This window comes from Ischnura elegans, chromosome 4 (assembly GCF_921293095.1).
Source record: "Ischnura elegans chromosome 4, ioIscEleg1.1, whole genome shotgun sequence".
Classification (NCBI taxonomy): domain Eukaryota; kingdom Metazoa; phylum Arthropoda; class Insecta; order Odonata; family Coenagrionidae; genus Ischnura; species Ischnura elegans.
Window position 1 is genome coordinate 91,273,126 of NC_060249.1, and position 13,141 is coordinate 91,286,266.

The 13,141-nt window shown below is 37.3% G+C and overlaps 1 protein-coding gene across 2 annotated transcripts in view; it reads right to left on the reverse strand.

Annotated features, from left to right (window-relative positions):
• Positions 1–13,141, reverse strand: part of LOC124157763 (receptor-type tyrosine-protein phosphatase kappa) — a 318,693-nt gene that overhangs the window by 28,859 nt on the left and 276,693 nt on the right. The window lies entirely within an intron of this gene.

The following is a 13,141-nucleotide window of genomic DNA, read 5'->3' on the forward strand; positions in this document are numbered from 1 at the left end:
ACTCAGCTTGAAAATTTTTAGCTTAAATTAGTGGCGTACTTAGATTACATCTTTCAAAAATGTAAATTTTCCCATATTTTATCGAAAAGTAATTGTATTCGTTACGTAGGTTATATAAAACTATAAGCTAAGCTCGAAAAATATTGGCTTAAATTGGTGGGGTACATAGATTACATCATTTAAAAATTTTAATTTTCCCAAGTTTTTTCGCAAAGTAGTTATATTCGCCATGTAAGTGATAAAAACTGCAAGCCAAGCTCGAAAAACATAGGATTAAATCAGAGGAGTGTACAGATTGCATATTTTAGGGGGCCTAGATCAATAAAATGATAGGCTACGTAGTTTTAAACAAGTAATTTGGTAGCATCTACGAGGCATTAACGTACGCTGTGTGTTTACTTGCTTTAATGATAAGATTCTTGCATAAAAATTATTATTTTCTGTTGAAAACTCGCTAAGAAGTACAGGAACAAAAATTACGAGGTCAGAACCCTTAAGAGAGCACTCTATGATATTTTACTTAATGAAATGCCTCCTCCCACCAATGTAATAGAGTGCATGCCTTAGGCATACCATACCAATTATTATTCATTCAATCCATTAAAATATTTCTAATTACTATATTTCTTTCTTCGTTTTCCTCATTTCTGGGTAGAGGGGAACCCCCATTGGCCCTTAATATATACGGTAATCCTTATTATACGGTAAATATTCATCACATTTAATCCTTAACAATAGATTGTTAATAGAGAACAGATTTGCAGCATGATTTCGAAGAGAATAAATCTTCTCCCAATGTTATGATAGATTGTATAATTTATGGATGACCAGAAAATGTATAAAAAAAACAATAATTTCAGGATTCTTAATATTGGCAGTACGCATAGCTCGCAGTATGTTGTCAAGGCGTCCAGCAGTATGAGTAGAATAATTTCCCAGGAATTTCAGAAAAAGTCCGCGAATTCTCCATAACTTTTCCATGTTGAAGAAAGCCTACTCCAGGTCAAGTTCAACGGGCACCCTATTGCTTCAACAAGCGACCTCTCAAATCAAATTTCAATGCCAGTATTGATTGATTAGGCATCGATTTCATTGGTGAGATTGAGTTAGTCAATCGGAAATCCGCGAACAAGTAGTTTACCTATACAAATTATTTACTATATCAAAAATCAAATATACACTAAAAGAAAACATTACATCTCGAAAATAGTTTGAAACTTGCGTCACACACTTCATCTTATACATAATGGATGTACAAATATCGCGAAGAGTTATTAAGAAATAGCTTTTATCAGAACTTCCTTACGGTCCCTACTTTACATTTTTATTGGACCATGGATAACCTCAAAGAGAAAGGGAAAAATGGAGCTGTACGCTTGAAGGGATTTTTCTATTTTATTTTTAACACCGAAAAAGGAAGTTTTGTTTGAACGCAAGAGATGAACGGTTCGGGAAGGAAGAAATAAAATATTTCCATGAGCCAAAAGCAATTTCTTCGTAACTTCTACGATCAATCCCCTGATAAATAGATTCAATGAATCAATAACTTCTGAATTACACGATTAATTTAAAGGAGCTTTTTGCGGATCAAATGTACGAATCTTCAATTATGTATAAGACCAACAAAATCGAGACTGGGAAAGTAAGTCGCTTATGGTTGAGAATAATATGATTAAAAACAAATAAGTAAAATTTATTTCCTTAGATTTCAAGAAATAAGTGACGAGTATCGGTACATATAGCAAGAAGGAAAAGGGTCATATGCCATTGTAGACTTTAAAGGCACTAGAAATTAGGTGCATATTCTTAAAGGTAAGTACTCCACTACTTTATAGAACTAGTACAGAACGGAGAAGTCTCACTTCTCCCAATAATGACTAACTAAGAAAGACTAGCTTGTGATTATAATGCTCGTGAACTTCTTCCTTATTGGTTCTGCTCTCTGTGATTTATCGCTGGGTAATCGATGGGCTGTAAAGTTACGCATAGTTGCTATTATAGAACTAATTATAATCTTTTGGAACACTGTGTATGATATGTTTTTTTTAACTTTGTATAATGGAACTCTTTTGGTGGATTATCCTGTTGGTTTATCGCTCACAACGAGTAGGTGAGTTGATTTCATGGTTCTACATTACAATTTATTCTATGCTAGTATTTGCTTTATGAATTTTGTACAGTAATTTTTTTTGTTCTCAGAGGACGTAAGTCCTAGAGCAATACATATATTTCTCAATCTAACTTAAATCTAAGCAGGACATGAACTGACATGAAAGTATGAGTCATGTATCCTTTTGAGAGCATCCCAAGAGCTAAAATCAATTTCGACAGTAACTTCACTGAGAAGGATGCACGCGTGGGAAGATCAACGTACGGGCAAAGTTATTTCGAACCAATAAACCGTGACGGCTTAGATACGCCAGGGAGCCGAGTTTGTCGAGACAAAGAGCCAGACACAGGCGGTTTGCGCTGGCTCGGAGCGACAATTCGAACCACAAAAGCTGACGGAGAGATTGTTTCTGTCCGAAACTCATTAACATCCACAGTTTGTCGAGGATAAACATGGCTTTAATTAACGCTGAATCGTTGCCTGGTCACACAGACCTTTTCTCTCGCAGGCTAATCTCGCTCTTGTCGTCGGATTCCTTGATCCATCCCTTTGACACGAACTATCATACCCCACTACTTGTTCACCTTCTCATCACCACACACGACGGAGAGCCCATCAAAGGCAAGAGGGGTTAAGAGAAGGAGAAAAGTCACAACTGAGACGGTGAGAAGCCAAGGGGTACTACTGATTTTTTTTTCTCAACAGAGTTTGGTACAGATATTGTCAGAAGAAATGTACCAAAACTTGGTGGCCAAGGGATAATGTGAGTCCAAGAGGACTGCATTGAGAAGGCCCATTCCATCTCAATGACGGCTGATTTCTGTTGCCACATCGGTCACATTTTAATTGGGTTTCAAAATTGTCCGCGGCGTGGTGATGAGTGCAATGCGATCCACTTTTTTCCAATATTTTGCAGTATAATACTTGTAACTGCGAGAAATAACCTGGAAATTTTATGAGTTTGACAGATCACAACATCATGTGTATAAATTTCTATTAACACTCCTAATTGTACCTTATTTTCCAGGGAAACTCGGATCAATTTGTCCGTCAGCGACGCGAGTGGCGACTTTTTTAAACCCATTTAAATGTGCAGTGTGTGACAACACGCTTACAGGCCGTCTTAAGGATCCTCTTTTGTAATATTCGTGAGTGAATCTCTGCTCTGCGCTGGCATCGAGCGGGAAATGAAATGTACTTATAAATATCTAGTTTATTTTTTACCAAATTTAAGTACCTAACTTTGTTTAGAACAAAGATCACTTGTATCCTTCGGCTTCTCACTCACTAAATTTTTCTTTTTTCATCGATTTCCGACATTACATTTGAAGAAAAGAGAAAAGATAAACGTCAACAATTCTTTTAGCTATGAAACAGAATGGCGATTATGGCGATAAAATCATTTGACTTCACCGTGATGCGAACCTGGATCTCCGGATTTCTGGTCACGTATGCAAATAGTTAATCCACTGAATCGTCATTGTTTGAATCGAATTTCTGAAAGGATTAAGCCGAACGAGATGTTTATTCCACTCTTTAGCATGGCCATTCTTGATGACACTTTATTGGAGGAATAAACCGAACTGTTTCGTTTACGAACGACGGAATAATCAACTAACAATGCACAACAGGACGCGTGCGGCATTATTAATATTATTCCTTATTATTTTATTTATTAAACAAATAAAATTCCGACAAGATTTTGGCTCCATAAGACGATGGCAGACTCCCCTTGGAGATGATGGCAGACTCAACCTTCAAAACGTTGGGACCAATTACTCAAAATCACACCCGGTAGGAAACTCGAGAATTATTCCTTCAAACCATTCGCCTGGAAAAACTCAAATTCTACTCGTAATGCCATTTTCGAAAAAGCTCGAACTGTTCATCGAGCGCATAAGCACGGATCACAGAATGTAGACTATACAGACTATACAACAGCTAAGGCTTTGACCGACACATTGGAAATCTAGTGGGCAGGGCTGTTCGCACATTTCATTGATGCCTCCGTCCCTCCAATCTTCGGGCTCTGGGTGGCAGATAAAAGAAATGGGCGTTTCCGAGAAAATCGCTTTCATTTTACGAGCTCCCACGCACAAACCCCTTACGAGGGGATTTTGTGCCACGCTTGCACAATATCCACAGACTCCAAGGAATCCAAAAGTGTCAGCTCCATATCGGCTCCTCATCCGTGATCAGAAAATTTGACAGTCCTTTAACCAAGGCGGACACCTTTGAGATGCGTACAATCACCTTCGTTAACTTCCTTCTGAGTTTCAAAGACTTTGCGTCAGCACGGAAGGCAACAACGTTTGTTAAAGTTTCAGAGCGGACAAAAGTATGAGGGAAACCGGTTGAATAAAACGGGTACACTTCTCTCGGGCTTCCCACCGGGTTAAAAACTTTATTTTTTTCCGAAGTTTTGAACTCCGACTTGGGGCTCATTCTCAGGGCTACTGAATGTCGTTTTATTTTATTTTTGTTGCTATGTGGAAAAGGATAGGATTTTGAGATAGATTTAAAGGGAATGTGAATAGTGAATATTGTATATAGCGAATTGAAGAAGGCAGTGACGGAACGAAAGGGAGACTCCCAGATCACTTCTTTAGAACTCCATAGAAACCTACCATGATCGGTAGAATACTGCAATAATACTGTCACATCGTTGCAAATAATTTTCTGTATTAAACTTTTAGAAATTCACTCAAATGCAGATTGTCAGTACCTCAGTACCTTATCGTAGCTCTTTGTTTCTTTTTAAGTATAATTTATTTCTTCATATATAACCTTTTTAAAAAAAAACCTATATATAACCTTTTTTTGTAAAATTATGTTCTTTGTCTAGAATTCGTTTCGAGGAAATTGATCTGTGGCCTCAGGAATGGTCCGCCCTGTGGCAATTGATGGCGTTGGTCTGTCGTCATGCAATTTCCTTCACTTATGATAGTTTATCCAGAACGGGCTTCCAGGTGCTCCTGAGAGAGTACTCCGAATCTCGATTGAAATTATTGAAAATAGATGAAATTCTTGAAGCCACAGAAATAATGTCCCAGTAAACACCATGAGACAAACGAATCGCCAGTGAAGGGCACTAATTTTAAGTTTCACTTATCCTCATTAACGAGGCGGCAACAGCTGTTTATAACTGTGTCTACAGAAATGTCAGTGCCACAACTGTGTCCAGACGATTTTCAGTCATCTGAGGAAGTCTAACTCAGGTTGTTCGAAAACTCCTGATTGTGACTAAGCAGCGTCAAAATTGGTCGTTTGTACAAAAAATACTAGGTAGTAAATAGAGAAATTGGTTTTAATATCACCAATTGCAGAGTGTTCTACCAGCGTTTTGGGAAGTAGAGTTCACAATCGGCAGGCATATTAATTAGAGAGGATTTTGAAATTCCACGTCAAAAACTCGGTATTTGTAAGAGAAAAAGGGCAGCCAGTTGTGGCCAATACTTGTTGGAACATAAAAAAATATTAAGAAAATGTATCAAATACCGTCGTGGTGACTTCTAATATGACTTCAGGTCTCCGAATATGGCATATATTATTTTAAAAAATCAAAAGCAAAGAAAAGACAAGCAAAAACTTTATGATATGAAAAGATGTAAAGAATAGTTAAATATTAAATACAGAAATAGTCCTCCTCACAAGTAACCAGCATAGAGTAATACTGTTTGCAGCAATTGCAACTAAATTCCTCTATTTCGACAACTGTGGGTTTAGGATCACGCTTCGTATAAATATTGATTAAAAAAACAAGCAATAGTCAACGTAACATAGCCATACTCCAAAGTCATCTCTTAGGGGTAGTTTTCTTACTTTTATGAGTGCATCAGAGAGATTTCACGGCTAAAAATTCACTCAGATGTAATTTCAAAATGACTTCTCAAGCGCGGCTCAAATGAAATCACAACTGTTCGTGACAACTGTTGTGCCTGTACGAGGTAATCTAGCGGGCACAAAGTAGAAACGGATTTTTTTATCTACGGGTCGAAAATTATAATCCAACGTATGTTCTCAATAGCAATGACTAGAGTTGAGTGCGAACTGAAATGCGGACCAAGTAATAAAGCTTATTAATCAGTAAAACAATAATATTAAATTAATCTCTGCAGGGAAAGCAATGAAACACAAACTACCTTGAGATGTGCATTTTTATTCGCATTTCCATCATGGGTTTTCAGATTTAAATCCCATTCGAGCGAATAAAAATTGAATCTGGAACAAAAAAGCTAAAAGAGAATAAATAAAATCGTTTGAATAATTTCCTTTTTGTGGCGCATGCTTACTATCGCAGGGATTTATTATTTTTGGCCCTGGTAAATACAAACTTTTTGCTCATTCTCTCGTTCATTTTCTGCGATATAAAAAGAGGGCTTACTTCAGAGCAAACCGTGGGTCAAACCCTCTGGCTAAGCCCGGTGGTAAGAGTTAATTTCCGGCTTAAGCCACGAAATAACGAAATTTGTGTTTAATACCGATTTGAAAAATCAGTAATTGTATTTCCAAACTCAGAAATAAACTATGGTACAGCAGTGCATATGGATTTGACACGGATTTTGAAATAAGTCATAATTGTACATAAAAGAAAATATTTTTAGCAATTTAATTATAAATTTGGACATTTATTTTCACTTGTTCGCAGCCAGTCTTTGTTTTTTGTTTATTATTTTATAATTTATAAGATATATGATCGAAGAATACTCATAACGGACATTTTTTGGTGAGAAGTATTCAGACATATCAATATGTTGGCTGAAAAACAAAGAGAAACGTTAACCTTTCGTTCATATTAACAATCAGTCATCACTGTTATTAACTTGTGTGTAAAACTAATCATGAAAATCAAATGAAACAAGATTTCAGAGTTCTAAAACAAGGAAAAGAGATGAGCTAAAGGTAATCACTTCAAATTGGTTTTAATTTTGTCGATCCAGAACGATGTAGATGAAAAAAAAAGAGTTCGAGGAAATTAATAATCGGAGCGTAGCCTTATCCATCATAAAAATTCAGGTGAACAGGGAAAAAAATTAGAGACTAAAAAAGCTAATTTGGGCTACATTATCACGATAGCTTAAACATCATCAAAGAAGCAGAGATAGGATCAGTTACAACATAAATTCGGATAAAATTGCAGATATAAAAGGCTTGATGTTTCAAGCCGGAGTTAAATACCCCATTTTTAAGCTATCAGTCACATTTGCACTAAAGCATAAATAGTAAAGAAGCGAAAAACAACCATCAAAGCAGAATACAATTATCATTTATCGCTATTCATGTTGAGCAGAAAAAAAGAGCTTTGTTCTATTTAGCCTAAATATAAATATCCACTGAATGCGCCACAATAAACCACTACCAGCCAGGGTCTCCTTTAGAACAGAAAAAAATCCTCAAAAAAAGGTAGAGTCGTACGACTTCATTTTTTTCGCTCTATTCGCAGCATTTATGAGGTTTCTGAGTGGTCATGGCATATTATTGTATTTCCACAAACAAAATTGCATTACACGTGGCAATGACCAAGTTAAAGTCTGCGGCACTGAGTCTTCCAAAGCATCCTATTCGTTACGCTCAAATGCTCCGTATAGTCCTCAAGGAGATGTGTCCTGTTCATTAAACCTCCTTGACTGCGTCAGACTGAAGATTAATCGACTTAATTGTTTCCAGTTAAGGAGCTTATTATATCCGGTTCCATGGCAAGAGCAGCCCTCATTAAACACAATTTCAACGCACGGAGGCAATAGTGTGATATTAAAAAAGTGTAATTCGCGACTCCCGCAAATATTTAAAACTGGGACAAGGACAAGTTGGAGCCTTACGGACTCAAACAGACGCCCGTAGAAACGTTTGTTTCCGTTTCGAAAAATTTATATGACTGTACACGTTAGAATCACATTTTAATGATCTCCTAGTGGTTCAATTTCCAACGCTAGGTTCCCAAAAAATTGAAGCTATTTAACGGTTTAAAATTTCGCGTTATATTTTTGCATAACGAAATCTTAGCAAGCTTTAATGCAAGAAAACATAATATAAATGATATCCCTATTATTAAAACGTATTTAGCATGAATTAATAAGCAAGAATAAATATCCATGAAAAGGGTACACTAAAATATCTGCAAGACCCACATACTACATCAGAAAATACTAAGAATCCCTCAATTTAAACTTGTAAAAATAGCATGTCGATTCTGATGTAGGTTAAAATTGCTATAACTGTAGCTTTAAAGATTAAAAAATGGTCAAATATTTACTAGTTTTTATGTCATCATGTCATATTAATAAAAATAAGAGGTAAACTTCAAGGATAAACTTGTAGCAAACACGCGGATTTAACTACTTTATTTCAGTTGCTAGTGGGAATGATGACAAAATTTGGTTCAGAAAATTGATGTCAAAGAACAAGAACTTAATAATATCCTAAGATTATCCTAATTAGCGGCTCATTACACAAATATAGCCGTAATTAAAGGGCATAACGGCAAATAGTGAGAGTTTCTGGCGATAGATTTGTTTTTTTTTGTGCCTTATGCTTTCATTAACAAAAATTCCCAAAGTATAAAAACAGCACAGAGGTTTCCAGATTCTAATCAATGCTTTGTGACTCATTGTGACATAGATGATATTGTCCTTGCGCAATATATTATTTTCTCCGCCATCCATTCTGCTCACAATGACCTGCAAGGGTTGAGATCTCTTTAGGGTGTTGGAGGAGCAAAGTACGTGCTTCGCAAGGACAATGGACTTCGCGCCCAGGGAAATGAGACCAACTCATTCAAACAGTGAGTCCTCACTTAGAGTGTATACAAACAAAACTCGAGTGCCTCCGAACCCTTCGAGGAACTTCGTATGAAATCTAATTTCCTGTTGCGCAAGTCAACAGTATCTTTTTTTTTCAACTCACTCATTCTGAATGAGCCACTAACTGAAGCGGTTGGACAGCTCGCAAGTACTCGTCACGGCACAAGTAGTGAACTAAAACTCCGAAATAGGAGGTTGAAGAGTTCTTTTTTTTGCGTGGGAAAAGCAGAGATTGTGCAAGTTACTGAAATCGTGGTAGGGATTTGAGTCCTATGCCATGATTTCTCCAGTGCTTTCCGGCGCAGCAGCAAATGAATTCCGTGAAGTACCTCTTCGGTTGCAGCACATTCGGGAATATTAGAGAAAGCAGAAGTTTTAATTGTGTGCCTTGCAGAGCGATAAAATCAACCGGCACGGGGTAGGCAACAAAAAAATTCTGCATTAAAAAAAAGTTCCAAGTCTCCGCTTCATTATAAATTTCGCAAAATATTAAATTAACTAATTATAAATACACGTAGTTATGTTTTTTATCTTTATGATCCAAAATTAATTGTGCAAAATAGTTATTCCAACCAAAGAGATAATTCTGTTGATCATAAAAAATATAATATATTCGACATTTTAAAAACTATTCTAGACTTAATGAGCAATTACTAAAATTCGATGAAATTTTAACTAAAAATGTGCATTCAGAATAAAACACTACTCTGCGCAGAATTAAATATTCTGATAAAAGTTTTCGTCAGTTAACCGTCCTACATCTGAAAAAATATATATTTTGATCATAATAGATTTAGTGAATATCTCCAAAACCACAGCAACCACGTCATACATACTAATTTGTATTCATCCATTGAACAAGGAGTTTCTTACTCGGAGCACGTTTCTCTAGCGTGTATATAACTAGGCAGCGATGCCAAAAGCAATTCCAACTTCCTATTTCGGCTAAACTATGAGTTATGTAGTCTTTTAATCGGGCCATTACCATAGGTCTCATTCCCCATTCTACTGAAATAAAATTAACTCCAAACCCTAACCACACTTGAAAGCTTGCGTACGAATCGCAGCAGATAGTCCGAAAGTTGCCGATTCAATATACATACTTCCCATCGGTGGAGCTAGGGGGGGTTTTTTTGGGGATAACCCCCCCCCCCTAGAGCTTAGAGCTTTTTTATCAAAATATTTTAATATAATTCTAATGAAAAATTTTCTAACTAATAAGAGGGAGACGGATGACTTACAAAGAAATATAAAACTATTCACACAGCCGTAAAACTCACCATTTTGAAAATTCCTAGCTGCGCCCCTGATACAGCCAACCTCCAAGTATTTTTTCCCGCAATAGAACTTTTTTACTTTCTAAAGAAGAAAAAGTAGCGAGAGGAAACGATTTTTACTGTTATAATAAGGGTGATTATCAACAGTTGATGCATGCTGCATTAGTTGATCTTCTTAAAAATTGTTTAATTGGTGATATTTTATATTTAAACAAGTAGAAAACGTGATGAAATAGAGTTTTTATTAAGTTTCTAAATAGAGTAAACTTCTCAAAGAAGAAAAATTCGCGTCTGGCATCGATTTTTAATGCTATAATAGTATAATAGGGTGGTTTCCTATTTTATTTTTACTGCCTAAATCGAAAGATTATTACTCCTGGAGTTCGTATTTCACGCTTTTATATTATTTAATGACGATATCTATTTTTCGCGATTAAATTAAAAGTGAAAATTTTCAAGCGCGCAACAACGCGACGGTTAAGTATGAATGCTAGGAAAAACCCGTGTGACGTCGTTCAAGTTCCCGCTTTCGCCGTGTGAGGTGACCTTGGGGCGGAGCTTGGAGCGCTGATGCGATGCAGGCTGCTAGCAGGTAGCAGAGTACCCTACTAGCAGGTAGCGCTTGGCTTAAATAAGGATTATTAATACCTTATCAAGCAAAGAAAACTTTCCGACTTTAAACAGTTTTAATAGGTGATTATTAAGACATGTTTCCCTGAGCTCTGTGCCTCATGCATGCATTGGTAATCTCAGACGATGTAAAACTCCTATCCACTCGAATAGAAACTAGGTCCCTGTGACGTCACGTGGATTGGCATTGCATGGGCGCCAATCTGACCTTTTTTCAAATGCGGTTAAAATTGACCATTGCCATTCGTCTAAACTGGGATTTGTAAAACCAAATAATTTATACATTATGAATACACTAATGGTGGGTAATGAATCGCAATCAATGCCTTTCGTTTTCTTTGATGAAGGAAACTACCCTATTTTGTAGTCTTGTACCAGATATTGGCTCTATGAGCCGAAACGCGTCGTAAGCATTAAATAATTATGAAAAATTGCAACTACCTTTCATTTCAATCGGATTAAATAATTTAGGAATGGATAGAGAGAGAGAGAGAGGATAACTTGACGTCGTGATCGCTTCAATGCGTTGGATTCAATATACATAAAGCCAACCACAAAGTATTTTTTTTCCTTGTCCCTATCCTTTCCCTACACGTTGGCAGACGACTAGACAAAAGACTTTCGAGAGTGTTTCAAATGTTTCCATTACCCTTTTTTTATCACTCAAGCGCCCCGAATTGAATGAGGGCGGGGTTAACGGTCTAACTTTGTAAATATCTTGCGGAGACTTTCCGAAAGAACAGTACTTTTGGAGAAGACTGCTTTACAAGTTCCACGTCGGGAGAATGGGAGCGTGCAGGCATATGGTCTCAGGATATCTTGGTAAGCGATTCACGGGGGATGGAGATTACCGGTAAGGACTCCGCAAGAGCTCTTCGATGGGGGGAAAAATATCTCCCGAAAGAAAAAAAACTTTCCAAGGGAAGAGAGGAAAAAATGAAGTCATCCATACACTGTCCTCACTTTCGTGGGGGTGGTTGGCTACGGCAAAGGTGGGCATTGGAATAAAAACCAACGATATCATTGAATAAGCATAATCGAAGACTACTGAAGCGTCTTCTAGCGATAAAAATTTACTCGCTCCCCCATGAACTCTCAAGTAACTGAGAAAATTCATTCATTTTGATCATAACAGACTGCGTAAATAACCCTATAACACAGCGATTTGTAAGCCATGGAGGCTAATTTACATTTATACATTGAAAAGAACGTTTCTTGCTCAGACCAAGCTTTTCTTACGTGAAGGTAAAGAGATAGTGATGCCAAAGGCCAGTTTCAGTATCCTTGTAAGGGTTTCTTCGTATCTAACGTATTTATGCTTCGGCAAAATCGTATAAATTTATCAGACGACTTCTTTTTTACCAGTGTATTCAATTCGTGTATAAATATATCAAGATTCAATGAATGTATCAACGCATTCTTTTCGTAATTTTTTTGTAGAAATTTCATAAAATAACAAGAGCTACAGGAAGACGTACGGCTAAAAAAGTTAAATTATAAGAAATGCATACGACTTGAAAAATCAGTGAAGTAACAAGATTTTTGTTCAAGGCAATATATAAATATTTTCAAGGAACACAACATATTTATATTAATATACAGTAAATAAAAATTCATATGAATCGAATGAATGCATATATTCTTTACATAAAATACATGCCACCTTCTCCGAGACAACGCAAAACCCGATGTCAGACGATAGTTAGCGGCGAGTGGGTAGTTTTAATTTTTAAAGACACATGTAATGGACGGAGTGATTTGATGGGAAGCCGACGGCAGCAGACTCCATCCCGACTCGGGGAGGCTTACACACAGCCGATATTGGTTTACAATCAGCCCGGCATATCATGGCTGACTCCTTGAGTGGCCCCTGATCAGAGTGAGGGAACAATGCGGTTGACTTGGCGGGGGCAATCGCACGGGCAAAACGGCCTGTTGCCGCTACCCGATTAAGCCTTTCTCGCGGCGAGAGAGATAAAGGGGAGGTGGCCTCTTTTGTGCCCCGTCAAAGGGATGCATGGTAATGGGCTGGTGAGGCCGCATTGCTGGGGTGGTAGTGGGTTGGCGAGCCCGCAATGGTGGGAGGAGAATCCTCCTCAAATGGGTAATGATGTGACACCCTCTCTCCCTACCGTCTCCCTTATAATACCCACTATCCCATGTTCCTTAATGAAGCAACTTTTTTAAAGGAGTTCCAATGCTCATCGCTTGAGGCAATGGATTGTAGCATTAAGGTGGTGGCAGCGTTACTTTGGAATGCACAGATTTGCATGGTACGTCGAACGCGTGTTTTATTTTCAGATATGCCGAGATATTAGTGAAAC